We start from the raw sequence: 19008 nt of genomic DNA on the forward strand, positions 1-19008 counted from the left end.
CCTGGCAAGGGTGGTCTCCAGCAGGTTGTCTTGCCTGGGTCCTGAGCTCTGGCATCTGGCTGGAGCAGGATGCTTCTAGACCACCAAAAGCTGAAAGAACCCTTGGCAGCGGGGGCTGTCTCGGTGGAGGCACCGGCCAGAGCATGCTTTCACTGGGGACTGGCTGGAAGAGAGCAGAATCAACAGGAGCTGTTGGCCTTCCACACAAGCCAGGGGCAAAGAAGTGACAGCCTCTTGGCATCTGCCTTTGGCCCTGCTGGCATCTATTTGGTGCTGTCCTTTGTGAAAATTGGTAAGACTGAGGGGCCTGGTGAGCAAACTTGTCAAGAGGAAACTGGGGTGGGGAGGTGGGAGGGAGGAGAAACTGGCCCGGGAGATACAGTCATAATCAATGAGTATGATGACATTAGCAATGCGTGAGCAGGGTCTTACTAAATATTCTCTGTGTTTCCAAAGTGGGAAAAAAAAATCCCTTCCTTAGGCTTTTTAACTCTATACTTCTGCCAGAACTTCTGGACCTTGAGAATAGTTTGATGTTAGGCTATTGGACAGGAGAGAGACAGCTTTTCAAGAGGTCCCTTCTCCCTGTAGGTGTTCCCCTCCTGGGGTCTGGCACCATCTGCAAGTTCGCTGCAGCTGCTGATGAATTTAAACTGAGTTAGCAGGAGTTGGGCACAGCGTCTTTGGAAAGCACTCATCCTTCTTTTGTTGCGGTGGGAGTGGGGAGAAGGGACTCTGGCAAGATCATTTTCCCACTGTTCTCTAACAGACACCAGAATGCAGTTTTCAGCACTGTGCCCTCCATGTTGATTCCCTGGAACGTGGAGAGCTATTCAGAATGGTTCAAAACGAAGTCTGGCGATTTGAACATAGCCATCGGGTAATTCTCAGCATCTTTCAAAGGATGCCTGTAATTTTTCCCGGGGAAAGCTGAAGTATACTACAATGGTGGATCTATTAAAAATATTGGCACAGAGGAACAAGGACTCCATTGTGTTTAATTGCTGGGATTCCCGCCTCACCACAGAGGACAAGTACCAACAGGATACTTTCTATGAAACTTGTCTTTTATTCCTAATATTTGATCACTTTCTGGAATGAGGCATATGAGGCATATGTCTATCACTTAATGTAGATGAAGTAAATAGAATAGGACATAGTTCCAATGTTATACTGCAACTGTAAAATATTTTTTTTCTCTTTCTCTTCTTTTTAAGATTTTATTTATTTGTCAGAGAGAGAGAAAGAGAGAGGCAGAGGGAGAGGGAGAAGCAGTCTCCCCGCTGAGCAGGGAGCCTGATGTGGGACTCGATCCCAGGACCCTGGGATCATGACCTGAGCCTAAGGCAGACGCTTAACGGACTGAGCCACCCAGGCATCCCCTGTTTTTGTTTTTGATCAGGTCCACTGACATTCTTTTACTTATTTGGCCTTTTATCCAAGAAACATTTATTGTTGAAATTCACCATGCACCACAGCCCTCAGGACTGTGTGGTTCACAGACAAAGCAAGCCGTGTATATCATATAAAGGAGAAATCTGTTACTAGTTTAATGAATAAATATTTCACTCAAAAAGAATTTCATAATAGTAGATAGGATTGCATTTCTTATTTAGAGAGCCATTTCAGTTGTCAAAATAGCACATTGGCATTTGGCATTTTTGTTCATGAAGTCATAGTTGGATAATTTGTGTTTGAGCCTTCATTCACTCCATCGCCTTCCTAATCTATCGGCTCAACTCCCACTCATCTCTAAGAAACTGGCTCAAATACATTGCATCATGCATTCCATATTCTTTCTCCAGTTATCACAAAATCATTTGCCACAACATGCATCTGTATTCCCACTTCACCTTATTTCTATGTTGATTATTACATTTACCACCCTGTGTTCTAGTTCATGTGTACTATTCATCTCTTCTGCTAGATTCTGAAGGGAGAGCTCTTTCTTTTCTATATTTGTATGTATTTTTAAAAAATTTCAGTAACATAAAATTATACTGTGAAATGAAATTATCACCATTTACAGCAAGGATTTTTTTTTTTTTTAGTTTCCAAATATGAAAGTTCTGTTGATTCTTGTTATTTGTAGTTGTTATTTCCGTAAAGTCTGAATTAGCAAAAATTGAACTATTGCACCTAATAGAGTTAAGTTTCTGTGAAACTCTGATCACAACATATTCATCAACCTATCAATACATAACTTTGGTTTATGTGTGTTTCTGTTTAAAGACACCTATTTAGGGCTCCTGGGTGGCTCAGTTGGTTAAGCGACTGCCTTCAGCTCAGGTCATGATCCCGGAGTTCCAGGATCGAGTCCTGCATTGGGCTCCCTACTCAGCAGGGAGTATACTTCTCCCTCTGACCCTACCCCCTCTTGTGCTCTCTCTCTCTCTCAAATAAATAAATAAAATCTTAAAAAAAGACACCTATTTAATATATAATATAATTCATTAACATTGAACTCATGGCCAACAACCCTCTAACTCGTGCCTGAACAAGGGTTATCCAACACATATTCTCTCTATGAGACATTGCTAAGAATCTGGAAATAGCAAAATTAAACCACCAAATCAGTAAGAGTTGATTGTGCATATAAGAACAGTTCACGAACTGGGAGCTTTCAAATTCAAAACTGACATGAAGCTCAGAAGCATGACATTATAGGATGGCTTATAAAGTGAAAATGAGGACTGTTTAACCTTTACAAGGATTGGCTCTTACAGTGGGGGTTTCCAGATGGCAGGGGATTGGTTGAAAGTTATTATCTTACACCATTTTTAGGGAGATGACTTAAGTTTCTTTTATGATTGTCGGAGGCATTTACAAGAAATAACCTACGTTACACTCATTTTCATGAAATAAGCTAGTTTTAGTTTTGCTTACATGGCTCAAATGGTTTTGTCTGCATGGGGGATTTTCAAGCCTGGTTTCCAATTTTATTTTAACAGCACATTGTAACCTTCATGCACTTAGGAACACTAGAGAGCACTTCAGTGCTATTCAAAAAAAACCAAAAAAACAAAAAAGTGAAAAATGTGATACTAAATAGACTGCCAAAAGGACACTTGTTTCCGGTATGAGAGCTGATACAAGAAGGCAGAGCATTGCTTTGTTCAACTTCAGCTGAGAACAGGCATATCAGGCAACTCAGAATGTTCACCTCATGGCACATATCCACAAATGACCACAAAACCACTGCAAGAATTGATTCGGAGGTCCCAAATAAATTTTAGTGAGTAGGTACATTCACAAATACAGAATCTGTGAATAATGAGGATCGGCTATATATGTATCACTAATATTTAATATGATAGTCACCATTTTTTTAGTCCAAATTGGGAGTGTGGTGGGCTATAGAATTAGAAAAATTAGTTTCTGTAGAGTATTTTAGAAGTAGTGAGTAGGAAATTTGTATCTGAAGTAGATCTTATTTTAAAATTATGTGACATCCAAAGCACTTCTTATTTATCTTGAGTGTTTAATTCAGAAAAGAAAAATGAGACCATTTTTAAAAAAATGCGTTTTCCAGAAGATACTCCACACCCCCTATAATTTACTCTAATATAGAACTTAATGCAATATTAACTAAAAGTAAAGTATTGAATGCATAAAGGCACATCCTGAGCACAAATATCAGCACAATGGATTTTCAGTAGCAGCAATGAGCATGACTCAGAATAGAATATAGATATGCATGTATTATTGATGCTAATTCACTCTGGGGAACTTCCCTGTGCAATTTATCCAATCCACTATGTACCAGTGGATATAGTACATGCATCTTTTTATTCATCCTATGTGGGATTATGAACAGTACCAGAAGGATGCATTCATTAAGATTCATAAGAAAGTAATGACCATTTTCACAGTAATAGAATTTTTTCTAATAGAAAAAAATGGGTATTGTACTTCCAAGACATTATTCAGATATGTGTGCATGCATAAGTATTTGAGAAAACTCAGAAAAAAATTTAAACTCTTGCATCTCTAAATGGATATTTTCAATTAAAGAACCAAGTGTTTGTGTGTGGAAAGTGATCTGAGAAATACATGGCAAGGCCCTGCCATAGCCCTAAAAATACAGGGGTGAAGGAAGGCATAGCACAGGAATTAAACTGGTGAAATGGATGAAGGGGGCCAAAAGGCACAAACTTCCAGCTATAAAATAAATAAAACACAGGGATGTAATATGCAGCGTGTTGACTATAGTTATTAATACTGTGTTGCATATTTGAAACTTGCTAAGAGAGTAGATCTTAAAAGTTATTACAAGAAAAAAGAACACAAGTATATAAACAACTTTCATACGAGAGCGATCGACATAAAATAGTGTGATAAAAATGTAGTCAGCATGAGTAGACCTAGAAAGTATCTTTATTTTATTTTTTTTTTTTTAAAGATTTTTATTTATTTATTTATTTGACAGAGAGAGACACAGCGAGAGAGGGAACACAAGCAAGGGGAGTGGGAGAGGGAGAAGCAGGCTCCCTGCAGAGCAGGGAGCCCGATGCGGGACTCGATCCCAGGACCCTGGGATCATGACCTGAGCTGAAGGCAGTCGCTTAACCAACTGAGCCACCCAGGCGCCCTAGAAAGTATCTTTAGATATCATAGTATCATAATGCATAATATCTTTGCATTATGATGAGGCAGAAAGAAAAGCCTGAACAGCATTTCGAATGGGCCCTCACAGCGCACACACAGAGCCACATTGCAGCCCAGGTTCACTAATGTGTACAGCATATGGCATGGGTTGGCATAGAGGTAGATTTGACTCACTCAAATCAGTAATCTGGGAATCATGCTTAACTCTTTGTCTTTCTCCACCTCCACATCCAATCAGTTGCCAAACCCTGTCATGGCTACCTCCTGGATTTCTCCTCTGTTTGTCCATCCTCTGCCCTTCATCCTCCCTACTAATGCCTTCACTAGGATCCTGCTGTCTCTTACTGAACAGGCCTCTTGATTGTTCCCCGTGCCTTTAACAAAGGCTCTTCAATCTGTACTCCACATTGCAACTAGAATCAGCTTCACATTATGTGATCCAGACAATGTCACCTCTAAGCCCAGAGCCCTTCCAGTAGTCCCACAGTCCTTGCATGTCATAAAGACCACTCAGGATCAACTAGGTTCTCCATTTCCTTCTCCAACCTTGCCTCTTAGCATCTCTCACTTTGCACTATTTCAACATCAGTAAACTTACCTCACGTCACTACAATTGCCCTGTCATCTTTTGCCTCCAGGCTTTTATACCTGCTGCCACATCTGCCTGGAATAATCTCCCTTCCCCATCACTCTCTTACCTAGGTAACCCCTCTACACCTGGTCAGGCACCAGTCTACATGCCAGTTTGTCTAGGAAGCCCTTCCTGATTCCTTTCACATTAGACCAGATGGCTTTCTGAATTTTTCAAATAGGATCCTATACTTAGTCCTTATATAATCAATCCATAATGTATTACATCTTTTTTTATTAAAGATATTTATTTATTTATTTATTTATTTATTTGAAAGAGAGCAGAGCAAGTGAGAGAGAATACAAGTGGGGGGAAGGGCAGAGGCAGAGGGAGAAGCAGGCAGCCCACTGAGCAGGGAGCCCAATGCAAGACCCCAGGATCATGACGTGAGCTGAAGGTAGACGCTTAACCGACTGAGCCACCCAGGCCCCCACAATTACATCTTTAAATTGTTGTCCTGCCCTCCAACTAGACTGTAAACTCCTTGCAAACAAGGACTATATTGTATTTACCACTCTATATTTGCCACTATAAATTGACACGCAAGGTAGGGAAGATTTTTGAAGGAAAGATAGTGCTGAAATCAATACATAGCTAGAGATAAACTGTTTATCTCTGTATTGAATATCTATACACATATTGTTCATGGTTACTCATGGTTAAGCCTTTAAATTATATAAAATAATTATGTAAGCTTTGCACAGTGGCAGTATTGTAGCCAATGAGGTTTATCCGAGGCTCGATTATTGCTAATTGAAAAATACTTATGTAGAAATAATAAGAGACCTACTAAAAATCTTGGCAGGACAAAGGGAAAAAGACCTGTTATTTAAGTTGTTTCTCTCTCTCCTTTTTAAAATATTAATTAATTAATTTATTTGAGAGAGAGAGAGCAAGAGAGAGAGAGAGTGAACAGGGAGAGGAACAGAGGGAGAGAATCTTTCAAGCAAGACTCTCTGCTGAGCTGGGAGCCCGAAGTGGGCAGATCCCATGACCCTGAGCCGAAATCAAGAGTTGGACGCTCAACTGACTGAGCCATCCAGATGCCCCTTAAGTTGTTTTTCAAAATACATATGCATTTAGTATTGCAAACTATCTGTCTTTTTTGAGTACTTGGATGGAAAGGGGTTACATAGGATGAATACTAGGACCATACTCTCAAGAGAAGCATAGCATATTTTATAACTTTTTACAGAGTTAGGACTATGTCTTCTTTTATTCAATTTCCCTAAAAGTTTTCTCTGCAATTAATTAATCTCCCAATGACATCAGAAGTGAGAGAGCCTGGGTGGTGAAGTAAATGATGTGACAGCGATCTAAGCACCATGCTCTGAGGCTGTTACCTTGGCTAGGTTACTGTGACTCTGCTGAAGAGGCTGCTGGGATGTGTAGATAGAACTCGCAAGTCATATGTTCCCTCTGGTCAGTGAGTTATTCACAGCCTGTTATGTGCAAGGCATTTCCCAAGGTCCATTGAGAACCACACATCATCTTTTCTTCATTATCTTTAGGAAGTAAGTTGACGAGGCTGGCTTGCTTGGCTTAAACTTCACCACCATCCCTGCCCACATGCTTGCACAGTTTAATAGCATACCTTATCATGCAATACTATTGGCGAGGAGAGTACTTCTCATCAGGAGTGCCATCGGGCAGAGCTTGTCTAGAATTTGAAGACTTGATTTGTATTCCCTTTTTGTCCTACTACCAGCTGAACAATTACATGAGCATACAGCATTCATCTAAAAAAAGTAAAGAATAGCATTATTTGTTATCTACCTGTTTAGGATGCCATAAAGGCAAATTATATTCTTCTTATAAACTGCCCTCTGCTTCCTGGGCACAGGTGCTTATCATCATGAAAGAGGTTCATTCATTCAGTCTTTAACTAATTCAGCAAATTTCTACTAATTGCTAGCTGTGTTTAAGCTGCTGTGATAGGTGCTGGGAATAAAAAGTGATTAGAGCAAAGATCCAGGCCATGCGGACCGTAGAGCTGAATGGGGAGACAAAGGGAAGGAAATAATCATAGCAGTGTGCTAACTGCTAAGTGCACCATTTCTAACTTCAGGCATTTCTGCTTTAGGTGCATTTCTATCATACAGGCCCTTTGAGTAAGTGCAATAGAAAATTTAGATCAGAAATGTGCTAATGCGAAGCAAGAATCCAGAATTGAAAGAACCATGGAATCATAGGGCTCGAGTGGGCATTAAAATGCATTAAGTGAAAAGGATTTTCTAAAGCTTGAGTTCCATCTGAAATCAAAGTGCCAAGTGGTCCACTAGCTTAGCTTGAGCATTTCTTTTTTTTTTTTTAAAGATTTTATTTATATTTATTTGAGAGAGAGAGAATGAGAGACAGCATGAGAAGGAGGAGGGTCAGAGGGAGAAGCAGACTCCCTGCCGAGCAGGGAGCCTGATGCGGGACTCGATCCCGGGACTCCAGGATCATGACCTGAGCTGAAGGCAGTCGCTTAACCAACTGAGCCACCCAGGCGCCCCAGCTTGAGCATTTCTAATGAGATGAACTCGCTGCGTCTTGATAGATGTCATGTTACTGTTGATAAACTCTCACTGTTTATGAGGTATTTTCTTATAACAAGTCAAAATACATTTTGCTATACAGAGCAAAACTAATTCTTTAGGATAACAGCCTCACAAATGTAACAAGGTAATTGTCAGAGCCTTTGGGTCTTTTCTCCAGGCTAAATAAAATCAATATACTATTGGTAGAAGACGGTTTACTGTCCCAAAGCCTTTTCTGAATATACACAATAGAATAGGATTTTTCAATGTGTCAATTAGAATCAGGGGGTGCTGAGATCAGTCTGGTGGGTAAAAATTAGAATAGAATAAAATACAACGTGTCAGGGTCTTTTAAACATAGTAACCATAAGTATTGTTTCATGAAAGTTTTGTTTGCAGGTGTGTGTACATATCTGTGTATCTGCATCTATAGATCTGTGTTTGTGTAAATACTGAATCCCAGATTAAAATGATTTCCTAATGGAAATCACAATAAATAAAATACCACTGATATATCCCCACAGGAGACTTCGCATAAATAAATGTTTTTTGAATGTATGCTTAATAATCACCTGAAGGGTTTGTTAAAAAGATGGTTATATCCCTTTTCCTTCCTACCCATTGTCCAGGTTCCGATTCAGAGCATCTGGTGTGGGATAAACTACATCACAATTTTAATATGAATTGCATTTTTAATAAGCCCCTGGGTTCTGCCACTGCTGATCTGTGGAGCCCAATCTGAGGTCACCACTGCCCTAGGTGACGCATGACTAACTTCCATAAAAGCAGAGTGAGGACCTGGGTGTCCGTCTACATAGTAAATGTTTGATGATGCTTAATTTAGTTAGTAATGCTTAATTTCTTTTATATTTTTAAGTCAAATTAAATACAAATAGAAAGTTTTAATAATTTCTACTCACACCCCACATTGGAGACAGTTGGTGAATTGGGAATAGTGCTTGAAGGGGAGGTCAGGGTTAGAAACATAAACTCTAGAAGGAATTACAGAAGCAGTATCTGATTCCCAGGAGTTAACTCATTTATACTGGCTGATCTCTGAGAGCGCCTGACCCACCTTAGTTTCCGAACACATGGTCCCTCAATGGTCCCGTCAACCAGTGAAAGAGAAAACTGCAAGCTGCAAAATAAAACATGTGCATTTATTTGAGATTCTAGGGATTGCACTCCAGGAGACACAGATTTGGCAATAATCAAAAGCGTGTTCCAGAGAGACAAAGGAGGTTAGAATTTTTATAGCGGAAAGAGGGAATTTGCGTAGGTTGCTTGAAGAAAAGGTGATTGGTGCTGGTATAGCTACAGTTCCATTAATCTGTATGTGATTGGTTGCTAGGGTAATGTTAGGCAGAAAATCCATTTATGTCCATATAGCAGATGCCTTGGCTTTTAGCTGAGTTCAGCAAAAATTCCAAGAATTTGAGATAGAAGATGTGCATAAACCCCACCTCCTCAATTTCCTCCTGGCTTCACTTTAAATATCTCTCTTAACAGTGGTTATTCCATTTTATTCTCTGCTGTCAAGTCCTTAATTCACCTGCGAGAGAACTTATCCTCGGTGGTCTCAGTTTTCTTTTATGATCTCACCATCAGTTTTTCTAACTTCTCCAGTCCAAAGTTGATTTTCCCTAACAGACAACCCCAATGCAAACTAGACCAGGAATTGTGTAAAATATTGACCATTTCCAATGGACACCTGAAGTTTCAAGCAGATTTCCTGCCTTGATTTCCTCATTGTGTTGCCGTTGTTTCTCTGTAACATTTGGTTCTCTCTTCTTCCTTTCATGGGCTCCTTGTTTTATCTGAGAATTATCTGAAGGCCCCTTTTGAGAACACCTTCATGTGTAGTATGCTTGCGGTTTTCTGGGATGCCCCTACCCTCTAAAGCTGTCTCTGCCTTCAGAGAGGTATGCTTCACAGCACACCCATTCCTTTCTCTTTACTGTCTTCTCATCTTCCTTCCTGAAATCCAAAACCTCACTTGGCTTTACCTTTCCAGATCTTCAGCAGCCTTCCCATGCCATAGTTCCTCTCTCCAGGACACTTCTGTTATGCAGACAGTAACAGCAGTAACAAAAACAACAAAATGGGTCCCTAGTTTCACACAATTCCAAAAGTGTTAGCAAGCTCTAACAGTTGCAGAAAGAAGCTTTGATACACAAGGATTTGGAAGGCACACATCTCTGTTATATTGCAACATTGTGTAGGAGGAGCTTTTGAGATAATGTATATAGAAGTAGGAAATGGTGCTCTATTCTGTGAAATATTTGTGGAACCTTCGTATTTGGGTTTGCAACAACAGGAAGCTTAAACCGGAGTCTACACTTTGGAGTTCCAATCTGCCACATATTAGCCTTGTGAAGTTTGGGCAAATTAATATTCTGAGTCTCTCTTTCTTTCTCTTGAAAATGGAATAATAATGCATGATGAGACTGGGTGACTAAAGGGCATGATAAAATGTAAAGAATTACACTCCAGGAAGATTCTGTCCTAATTACCACTGTTAATCTGATTTCTGAAGTACAGCTTCATTTGTTCAGTTAAATCCTATTTCTCTACGGATCCTTTCTCAATGGTGTTTTAACAGCAACTTCAGATTGTGTGCCTCCTTTTGAGAGAGGTTGTCTTCAAACTATGCTATTTATTCCTTTAATTTTTTTGTTAATTCCAAATAAAACTCTGGCTACTTTGGTGCTCTTACGCTATCATATATCACCTCCTAATTGGATGGCATATCCTGTTCTCATTTATTTCTGTTGCCCATTCATTAAGCTTTCTGGGCAGCCTAGACCCAGTTTTTGACACTTGCCTGGCTTCAGCCATATATCTGCTGTATCTCACTTTTCTTGATTGCTTCTTAAATGTCATTGCTAGGATAATGCCTCTTGTTCTGCTTTTCCCAATGTCACCCAGCCCTTAGAATGGATACAACACCCACTTCACCCCTGCTTCTCCTGTTTTAGCAGTATCAATAAAGTTGTTTTTGATGCTGTGCCAAAATGTATAATCATAGATTGCTACCACAGCTAAGTTGTTGAGAATGATGAATCCATAAACTACAAGGATGGATTTTACTGATAAGAGCTCTTTGCTTATTGCTTTTGCTTAGAAACAAAATCCTTGAGAAAACTAAGACTCAAATTTCAAAATGAAACATTTTTTTTTTCTGATAGCTACAGACTTTTAGATATAGATTCAACAAATATTTAGTGCTTATTATGTGATTGTGCTGTGTTAGGTGTTGGGATATCAAAGGACACCAGTATAGAGATGATGATGGTGTCCTTATGAATCTTTAAGTCTAATGAAGAGAGGGGGACATGAAACTACTAGAAGCTATGGAAGAAAAACAGAGTATTCTGAGAGTTCACGTTCAAGGATTTGATTTAAGCTGGAGAGGGGGGTAACCTCAGAGAAGGGCCTCCATGACAGAGTGATATTTAGGTGATATGTGTCTACAGAGTGTCTATGTGGTACCAAGTGCACATGTGTTACTATTTAACCTGCTTTTAGGTAAATGTTTGGGCATTATCCGTGCTCAGATAAAGAGCCATTGAGCCTATGTACGTATATCAAATAACTTGAGACTGGCAAAGCAAACTGGTGAATATGCCACTTCTCCACAGCCCTGCCCTGCTGGGAAAGCCTTTCACACATTGAGCTTAAATGTGCATGAATCTAGCTTTTGAGATGGTTGGGGTAATATGCTGAAATTCAGAGCCACAGGTGTGGTTCTTGAACCATTGTTCATAGTCAGGTTCTGTTTCTTGCCAGGCCTAGAATCTCACCATTGCACCCTTTCCAGCAGTGCCTAGTCCTGTTACCATGATTCTCTTGAGATCCTTTGGTTATCAAAAGATGACACACCCACTGGTCAAAATAGCAAAATTCCAAGATCATATGTCCATGGTTAGTTAAACAACAATGTGGAAGTAGAAATTGTTCTTCATTCACGCAGGGGCTCTAGGTCACAAGGACTGGAACACCTAGTCGTAGTCCAGGGTAATGTGGGTGGAGTGGGCACCCTCATTACTTAGAAATCTTCTGTGGTTAGCACTGAGGACTCTATGTAGCTCATCCTCTTTTATTCCCTAACCTATCCCCCAAAATGTTCTTTTATTTACACACTACATTACACCATGTTTTGAAACTTAAGACAAACAAAGTAAATAGAGTGTTTCCTGTTGCCCTATGTATTCGTAGGTGACAGGATGCTGCCCCACTTTACATTCCACATATCCAAGTATAGTTCAGAATTGACAGCCAGCCTGATCTCCTCATTGACCAGTGAAACATTTTCTACATAATGTATAATTGAGTCTTTGAGGCCTTCAAAATCTTAGTGATCTTATTGCTTCTTGGACACTTACAGCTCTTAAATAACTTGTGTGAAAATGGACCACAATTGAGGAGGAAATCAGCCTAACCACTACCTGGGGCTCTAAGGGTTTCTAAAATATAAAGAAACATAAAAAGATGAAGAAAACTGAGTAAGTCTGTGGTTATAGCCAGAGAGGATGGGAGGTAAGAGGTGAAGCCCTGAGGGGGTGAGAAACAATGGATGGTCTCTAAGTGCCCTTCTAAGGTGGGTGAATGGGCAACTGCAGGGTGTTTGTTTGGGTTCAAGACTGTCAGAAGAAGCATTTGCTCAAGATGGTAGATCTAGTTCAGGCTGAAGGTCACTCTCCTCTGTGTCCCAGCACCGCCAGCCTCTCTTGAGTTTGTAGGAGACCAGATTATCAGCCTGACTAGGCTTTCCAATGAATTGTTGAAGCCATGGTTACCCCTCAGCAGAACTAGAAGCAATTTAAAGCCAGGACCCTGGCCTGAGACTTTATTGTGTGTGTGTGTGTATCTTCTATGGCACCGTTAATGGGTACCAGTTCTTTATGACTGATCCACAGGCTCTTGATGAACATCACAGGTGGAATGTTGTTCATCAGGTAAAAAAAATGAATATACACATCTCAGATTCAGCTTAAGTGCCACTTCCTCTGGAAAGCCTAAGACACTCATCTCCCTCAGTTCATCCCCAACCCATCCCTAACTCCCAGAATAGATGTACCCACGCCTGCCTGGTTGCCTTATTATACATCATTTTGTGTACTTCGGTCTTAGCCACATGGTACCACCAACACCATATTGGACTGATTTATTTTCATGTCTGTGATCCTGCTTTAGTCAGTAAGCACTTCGGGGACAGAATTCACATCTGATTCATCTCTGTATTCCCAGGACAATAATAGAAGAAGCTAGACATATAGTTATAAAATACATAGATTAATACGATGATGATAAACACTTTCATTTACCTATCTAGTGCCATTTCATTTCTCTACAAGATCAATGAAGATAACACAAAGGGTTTTAAAGATAGGGAGTGAAAAATGTAAATCTGGCTATTTCTTTTTCCTACCTTCTGAAAAGCCACAGCCAAGGTCACGTGAATAAAAGACATAAATGTCAGCAAAAGGATTTGTTGGTGTTAACCACGCCGGCTTCTTGGTATAAAGCTTGAGCATTAGTAGTTAGGCAATACATTTTAATGACTGTTTCTAATGTACAAGTGTATACTTAGAGACGGGAACACTGTAATACTTAAATAATTAATAATAAATAATTAACATGTTCCACCAGAGAAATAGCTTCTATTATTTTTGGCCTATTTGGTGGTCTCCATTTATCTTTTTAAACAGCTTTATGATTTGGAATCAAAATAGAGGGGAATGCGCATTTCCTCTGAAACTTTGTTTTTCCTTGCATATTTGGTGAGCCCCCTGAGCCTGGAGGCCTTTCAGAAACATACACTTTGTATTTATAGGCTTAGGTATCTATGTGGCAAAAAAAAAAAATAAAAAAAATCTCTTTAACTGAAATATTTTATGTAAGGTCCTAAAAAAATACATTTTCAAAGACAGAAGTCATTGCTATTCAGAGTATTTATTCCAAAGCAACTAGTTCATACTATTCACTCTTTAAAGTTAAGTTTCCCTAAGAATTCTTTCAGCCATTCAGATTTTGAAATCACTTGAAGGGTGGTTTACATCTATGCTTTGTTATTTTATTTCTTAAATTCCGTACCAATTTGGGTCTGGGCATATTATGGTGGAATTGCCTAGGAGAAAAAGATTTGGTCATTTTGGTTTGCCCTGGGCCATCTAAACAGCTGTGTAAGCAGCAAGCCCTGGAAACACTGGGCTCACGACTTTTGGATATAATTCAAGAATCAGCGTGACTTCGCCACAGGACCTCACTCACTGCCTCTAACTGTTCCTTTGTGGTCATTCTGGAAGTCAGAATTCAATATGAATGCCTCTTGAGAAATACTTTTAATGAACTATAAAAATCAGTAGTCTGAAGAGAAAGCCATTTCTGATACAGCGATTATACTCATCTCTGCACACCAATGCCAATTAAGGACTACAGATATGTCACAAGAAGGAGACACAACACTATTATTGCAACTACAGCTGAATTATGGCAGCTGACAGAACACATACCTGCAAGTTGGTGATTTCTCTTGAAAAGCAGAGGTCAGCCTCCTACATTTCACATTCTCCTTTCAAGTGCCCCTTCCATGAACTCTCCAGAATACTTTAATTTTAGATAATTGTTTTGATTTCACTGACCTAGTCACTGTTTTATTATCTTTTTTTTTTGGCCTCCTTTTGGAAAATTAAATATTTAAGACTATTTTTTTTTTAGATTATGCATTTGCACAGCTTTTGAATTCTATTGAAATAAAATTGCTCTTAATGAAACATCTGAAAACATGAACAAACAGTGAATAAGCAGATTTTCTAGAATAATGATGCTATTGTTAAGTGATTGAATACTTGGGAGATTAATATCATGGTATACTGGCATGTTGGTTAATTCTAGCCGTAATTTAACAGTAAAACCTACTTAAGAAAGCAGGAGGCTGAACAGCTTGTCAGACACAAGGCACACACATGGAGCTCAACACAATAACAAATTAAGCACTGTTTATGTATAGACAAGTTTGGCCTTATTTTTTTTTTCTTAATCTGTGATTTAGGTAATAATTGCACTGTAATTTTAACTCTCTGTGCAGTTTGAATGTTCGCTTAATTGTTTTATTACCATTTAGTATTTACTGATACTAATACAGGGTGCCAGTGAAATTTGGCTCTGTGTCCCTAAATCTTTATTTACATAAGACTGGCATTGATTTAGACTTGATAACACATATCCCATATCCACTAGATTACTCTGAAATTGTTTGACCAAAGGCTATAAGGACATTTTAGGCCAAGTGAAAACGTATAATTAAATTTCTGTAGAGTTCTCACATTCTCTAAGCCAGGCTTTTCTTTCTCTTGCATATTTTACAGAATTCCCTAGATGAGACCAAAGTGCTTTCTACTCAAATTCTGGCATACTGTGCACTGTCTGCATGTATTAATGATAGATCATGAGAACGTATTAGCTGAGAGCTAAACAAATTCTTGCAAGAGGAGAAGAAAACAGGAGCCTCCCGTAACATTCCAACCTATCTTTCAGCTAGTCAACTTTGGCAAATGCAGAGTCTTATTAACTTGAAAGTTATCTTGACTTTTTTTTTTTAAGATTTTATTTATTTATTAGAGAGAGAGTGATAGCGAGAGCAGGAACACAAGCAGGGGGAGTGGGAGAGCGAGAAGCAGGCTTCCTGCTGAGCACGGAGCCCGATGCGGGGCTCGATCCCAGGACCCCGGGATCATGACCTGAGCCGAAGGCAGACGCTTAACGAGTGAGCCACCCAGGCGCCCCTGTCTTGACTCTTAATACAAAGTTCATTTCTTCTAGCTCTTAGGTTCAGCAAGAATGCACGGAATTGCATGCCTTCTGTGTGTCTATGTGTCATAAAACAGTGGGTTTATGGCAGCGGTGTGCATACGAAATCCCTGGGGATTTGCTAAAATGTAGATTCTAAATCAGTAGGTCTGAGGTAGGGCTTCAAATTCTGCATTTGTAGGAAGCTCAAGGTGATGACTCTTCTGTGGCTCTGTAGACTGCACTTTGAAGAGCAAGGTCGTAAAACATGAGAAGTAACCATGTAACATCTTTTGTAGGTGGAAGAACTGGGCTTCAGAAAACATGTACAGATAGGCTATTATTAACTTAAGGAACTGACAGTTTATTAGGACTTTTATCAGGGTAGAGGAATAAATAAAGTTTAACTTCTTTGCCTTTTAAGTAAACTTTAACCTCTCAAGGAATGCTGTTAGTCCTTTCAGCTGTTTTTTTTTTTCTCTACATTAATGTGGTGTCATATATGTATAATACAGAAATATATACGACAGTCGCAGTGATCTCAGGGTCATGATAGATTCCATAAATTCAGTTGCTTTTGTGGTTTTACAATGAATTTATGAGTCTGCCAGCCGTCCACATGCTACATTGTTGATGTTCTTGAAATTTTCCATCCTTTGTCAAGGAATGGTAAACCAGAAGATCTTCACGTCCTCCGACTTTTGTGGTGGTGGATCCCCCAGAAGGCTTGTGGCTTGATAGAACTTAGGCTTGTTTAGATAACCATACACAATACCCATTTGTTACCTCCCTAAAGCCTCAACTTTTTATATAGACATTGCACTTGGGAGACCATCATGGGATGTATCCTAATCTGGAATAAGTTAAGTGGCTGATCCTGAGGACTCAGTACAATACAGTAACTCTGTAAGACTTGGGTTTTTGGGCTTTCCAGTATAGACAGCACTATGATTTCTTATGTCGTATATCAGAAATGACTCGAATTAAGAGAAACATTTATTTTAACTCTTAATTTTGTCTCTATGGCAACAGCAGGAAACATAGTTTTGTTTTGACTGTTAAATGCTGATTATTTGAATTATTTCAATAATTATTTGTTTAACTAGTTTATTTTGTATGGAGTCAGTTTTCTGGGCTAGAAGAGTCTTCTCCAGACCTAATGTAAATTGCCTCAAGTTGACCGAAATCTTGTGGAGACAGAACCTTGTAAGGAACAAGTATTTGGAAACATGGGTGTTCTCTAGATAATGTTATTTTTCAGCTGCTATTCTTGCCTGTATATATTTAAAGTTACACATACATATACAGTTTCAACATTCTGCTTCAAAGCATGGTAAATTATAGAGACATAACAGGACATAATATTACCAACATTTACCTTTTCTAAAAAATCAGACCATATATTGGAACTAGCTCGCAACTCAATGAAGTTACAGTGTATTGATTCTCAGAAATAGCAGAGAGGTATGCCTGGAAACTTTGCCTAATTTACATTTGCCCATCAAGTTTCATTAATGCATTGTTTCCTAACCTGGAAAACTTGGAAATCTTACAAAGGATGATGGTATTTTATTCTTAGTTGTTTAGGAAATGTTATAGAAGTCTGCAACATTAAACGTTGGAAAGGTTGTGAAGAACCTCGTATTCTGCCAGTGATCCACCACTTTGAGAAACAACACGTGTTCTGCATGCCTCCTCCACCCTCTCCTGAACATAGAGCCTCGCAAAACTCTTGCACATTTGCACTAGTAAATAGATATGAAACTAGTAATAACAGCAATGTTTATAATGGGAAAAATAAAGCGATGTGTATGGATCAAACTAAGTGAAAATAGGACCACTGTAAAGAAATGATGAATTATTTATTCAAAGGAACATCATAACCCAGTGAAAATAAAAGAATCACAGTCTCTTGCATAAACATGGTTGAATTCATGATTTAAAATGAGAAAAATAAAATAAAATATTAAGTGAAAACAAGGAAGTTGCAGTAAAATATGTAAACTACCATTCATTTAAGTAAAGTTCTAACCTGAACAAACCTAAACGATATCTATCATATATGTATGATAAAACAATAGAGAAAAGCAACGGATATTTTATTACAGAATATAGGGTAATGATTATCTGTGGAGGGAAGTGTAGGAAATGGGGTTAGAGAGAGGCAAGCAAGATATTTCACAATTAAAACTAATAATTTCTTAAGCATATGATGTGTATTCATCTAAAGTTTTACATCTTTTACATATGTCATAAATAATCTTTCCCATATTCAATATTCATTTGTATACTTATTAATATATTTACCTAAATTCATATATAATTTAATGATCATATATATAATTTTATATAATATAATATGTAATTACAATTAAAATAAACATATCTATTATTTTTAATTTGAGTTCTAATAAATTCAGTATCCTGAATTATAATAAATTATAATGCGAATAAAACAAGACAGGGTTTGGATATATACACTAAAATCTAAAAATAAAAAAATCCATGACTAACCACAGCTTTTACTTTTTCAGTACAATATGAAAAATGATAGTGATGCATATCTTAAGTTTTTAAAACGTCTGTTTGTTTTTTAAAATGCAATTTGGTGGTAAATTCTTTAAAATCCTATTTTACTGCCATATAATAGGAAGTTGAAGTTTCATAGTGTCAAAGATTCCTCCGAGTATTTCAAAGACACGTCACTTATGTGCAGTGAATGAATTCTCTCGGTGTATCAACAGCCTTAAATAGAAATACTACTTATTTCCCAAACAAGATTAAATCTTTTCTTAGCGACCCCACTGTTGAGGCTGTAGGAAGAGACCTCTCTACAAGCACACATACGCAGAGACACACAAACATACAGATCTCAATGCTTTCTCATGTTATTTTTTGAGAACCATGTAATTTCTAAGAGGAAACAATGAATGTTAGCTCCAAAGATACTTGTAGCAATATTAATTCTAAAACAGGCAACAGACACATACATGGGTAGGTGTCAGCTGCCCACACCTTTATTCTTTGGAAGTTGCTTGTTATGCTAACATATAGTGGACTGATGATATATATACATGAAACAAAAACAAGAGAATAGAAATGCAGTACATGAGCTGTCACCTTTACATTCCTGAGGATAGTCTTTGGTACTTGGTAACTTATTCTTAATAATTTCTTAACTAATGAAGAAATAAGCTAATGAGTTAATTAATTGCTGAGTTAGTGATAATAAAGATTCCCTTTTAAGTATGTACTTTATAAACCACCCAGTGAGGATCACTACTTTTTTCATACCTGCTTGTCTGTGTGTGGCTTACATTGTTAACATTTCCTAACAGTAGTGAAAGGATTTTTGTGTTAAATACATTGATTTTGGCACTGCTTATTCTTAAAAGTCATATAGAAAGTCCTTAAAAGCCTTAGTACTGGATACAAGATTATATACGTGGTATGACT

At 38.4% G+C, this 19008-nt stretch overlaps 1 protein-coding gene and 1 pseudogene across 6 annotated transcripts in view; both read left to right on the forward strand.

The window, feature by feature from the left end:
* The window catches only part of RBMS3 (RNA binding motif single stranded interacting protein 3), a 725792-nt gene that overhangs the window by 177693 nt on the left and 529091 nt on the right, over positions 1-19008 (forward strand). The gene's annotated exons all lie outside the window — the stretch shown is intronic.
* LOC123326894 lies at positions 5932-6109 on the forward strand (annotated as a pseudogene).

The sequence above is a fragment of the Neomonachus schauinslandi genome, chromosome 1 (assembly GCF_002201575.2).
Source record: "Neomonachus schauinslandi chromosome 1, ASM220157v2, whole genome shotgun sequence".
In the NCBI taxonomy this organism is placed as follows: domain Eukaryota; kingdom Metazoa; phylum Chordata; class Mammalia; order Carnivora; family Phocidae; genus Neomonachus; species Neomonachus schauinslandi.